Raw genomic sequence first — 3009 nt, forward strand, 5'->3', positions numbered from 1 at the left:
CTTCTTGAAAGCACAGAGGTGGAAAGGGATCTTGGAGTCATTATTGACTCCAAGATGAACGTGAGCCACCAATGCCAGAACACAGCCAACAAGGCCAGCCATACCTTGTCATGCATCCAAAGGTGCATCTCAAGCCGGTCCAGAGAGGTGATACTCCACCTCTATGCGACTTTGGTCAGGCTGCAGTTGGAGTACTGTGTCCAGTACTGGGCACCGCACTTTAAAAGGGATGTGGCCAGCCAGGAGAGGGTTCAGAGGAGGGCCACCCACTTGGTGAGAGGGCAGCAGGACAGGCCCTACAAGGAGAGACTGAGGGACCTGAACCTGTTCAGCCTCAGCAAGAGGAGGCTGAGGGGGGACCTGGTGGCTGCCTACAAGCTCATCAGGGGAGATCAACAGCAAATAGGTAGAGCCCTTTTCTCCCCAGCACCACCTGGGGTGACAAGGAACAATGGTAATAAGCTGGTGGAGAATAGGTTTAGGTTAGAGATCAGGAGGCAATACTTTACAGTTTGGGTGGCCAAAATTTGGAAGTGGGTCAGGCTAGATGATCTGTTCAGGTCCCTCCTGACCCTAGTCTCTCTCTGGCAAGAGACAAGCAAATCCTAGTGGAAGAGAAAGCTAGAGCCACAGAAGGGGCATTTAAGAAAGAAAGGGAGCATTGGGAATTTGTGAGACCCATCTTTTAATGCAGGGGTGGCAACCAGCATCACAAGCAGCCTCTGGGTATGGCACACAGCAGATCAGGGAGAAAGCAGGGAACACAGTAACAGACAGGAGAGGTAGCAAGAAACAGAAGAGATCAGGTAGGGAGCGCAGGGCATGAAACAGGAAGCAAAAGCAACAGATCAGGCAGGGAGCAGGAAACAGCAAGAGATCAGGCAGTGGAAGAGAACTGGAACAGCATTCCTGACAAAAAGGCTGGCTCTTACTTCTTTGATGCATCTTAATCACCCCTTCAACCCCCACTGAGATGTTGACTTCTCCACCCACAGTAGTAACCTGCCTGAGTCACTGAAAAACAGCAGATCGAGGCCTAGAGAAATGTCACAGGCAGGGTAGCAACCTGCAGCAGAGCTCCTGGTCTAGCAGGGCATGGGGAAAGTGCAAGCACCACACAGGACGGGGAGCAAGCTCCACAATTCACCTACTTTCAGGACCTGCCCAGCCACGGGATCATCACTGACTTCCAGCTCTTCATATTTCAACAAGAGCTTCAAAATCCAAGGCTGAAGGACATAGGCTTTAGAAACAGACAACTTCTTCTTATCCTCTAACCTGAAAGAGAAGAGCCAGGATGTCAGTTTGCAATGCTTGTAACAGGAGGATGCTCATAACTGCAGCTTTACAAGTCAAGTACAGAGACACGTCCCAAAGAGGAGAAGAGAACTGGAGGCCACTGCATCAGCAAACAGCACTCACAAAGGAGCGGCCATTTGGAATGATGAAATTGACACTTATACCAAGCTGGATAAGGCCCATTAACCCCCACTGAGGTCCCAAACTGAGTACATCAGTTCTACCCTCCTCCTGACCATGGGACACCACTGCGCAAAGAGATAATCAGTGAAGTCTTGTGCACCAATCCTGAAGTGCCCAGCATGTGAATCTGGTGAAGAGAGAAGCTGGACTCTGTTCCAACACAGCATCCACATGTTCTTCCTGGATCCCCTCCAGGATAAATCCCACAGATTTCATCCCACCCACTGTTTGCCCTTCTTGCAGTAGATTCCTTTGTCTGTTCTCTAGGCACCCCTTCCATTTTAAATCCAACACAAGAGCAGCAGATGAGGCTTCCTACCTCATCTTTCTTCCTCGTTAGGGGGCCTGTATGCTGTTCCTTTGTGACTGTATGTTCTTAGGAGCAGAGGCTATACTTCCCACATATCTGTACAGCAACTGGTACAACAGGTCTGGGCTGATGGAGGATGCTAGGCTGCAACATGCTCGGTAATAAAAATAACGGAGCGTACTTGTAGCTCAGGAAACGGAACCTGTCTCCAGCAGGAGTAGGGAGGTGCAGCCACTATAAGACACTTCGGTTTTTACCTCCTTAGTTGCAGACAAGCAACTATACCCTCCATCTGCACAACATGCCATGCTCTAAGGCAGCCACACCACAGAGAGTCATAAGTGCAAAGGAAGTGACAGGAGATGCAGAGCTCCAGGCTGGCAGGACAAGGCAATCTACTCCATCACCAGTGTCTGATGCCACAGGCTGCAATGGCAAGGTGGAAAAGATTCTTCCCCCCATTCCCCTGAGGCCTTCCCCTGTTCCCACCACCCCTAGAATCTCCACAAGCAGGCAGCCTTGCTCCGCCGTACCATGGAAGTAGAATAACCCCTTCATTCACTTAGCTAAAAGCCACCTATAGCACACCCTCCCTCCACACTGCACAGGGGAGTCCATATGCTACAGATCCCAGCCCTGCAAAGAGGTGGCCCCAGTACTCCAGATGTGGCCTCACCAGTGTTGAATACAGGGGCAGAATCACTTCCATCCATCTGCGGGCAATGCACACCTACCAGTGCAGCCCAGCGTGCTGTTAGCCTTCTGGGCAACAAGGGCACACTGCTGGCTCACATTCAGCTGCAGCCCCAGGTCCTTTCCTGCAGAGGCAGTCAGCCCCCAGCCCCTACCCCTGAATGGGACGGTCCCCTCCTCCTAAGTGCAGGACTTTGCACTTGTGCTTCTTGAACCTCATGAGATTTCTTTTAGCCCAATCCTCCAATTTGTCCAAGTTTCTCCGAGTTAAGAGTAATAGTAAGAGTAAAACAACACACCACTATAATCATGACTACTAATAACAGCAGTAACAACAAGGATGCTGCTGGTGCTGCTGCTGAGGAGGAGGCGGAGGCGGCAGCGGAGGAAGAGGGGGAGGACGCGAATCCTTCAGCCACTTTCCAGCTCTTGATCTGTGCAAGAACAAGCCGGCTGTGCGGCGGCCTCCCATCGCGGCGCTCCGCCAGCCGGGCTCCCGCCACGGGCCGGGCTCTGGGCGACCG

General features: G+C 51.9%; 1 protein-coding gene across 3 annotated transcripts in view; it reads right to left on the reverse strand.

Annotated features, from left to right (window-relative positions):
- Window positions 1–3001, reverse strand: part of ACD (ACD, shelterin complex subunit and telomerase recruitment factor) — a 34714-nt gene extending 31713 nt beyond the window's left edge. For all 3 annotated transcript variants that reach the window (XM_025211825.1, XM_025211826.1, XM_014523017.2), the window contains exons 1-2: window positions 2785–3001; window positions 1152–1278 (exon numbers count right to left, since the gene is read on the reverse strand). The gene's annotated coding sequence lies outside the window, so the exon portion shown is untranslated. The remainder of the gene's footprint in view (window positions 1–1151; window positions 1279–2784) is intronic.
- Between the last annotated feature and the right edge of the window lie 8 nt (window positions 3002–3009).

Source organism: Alligator sinensis, unplaced genomic scaffold (assembly GCF_000455745.1).
Source record: "Alligator sinensis unplaced genomic scaffold, ASM45574v1 scaffold260_1, whole genome shotgun sequence".
Taxonomy (NCBI): domain Eukaryota; kingdom Metazoa; phylum Chordata; order Crocodylia; family Alligatoridae; genus Alligator; species Alligator sinensis.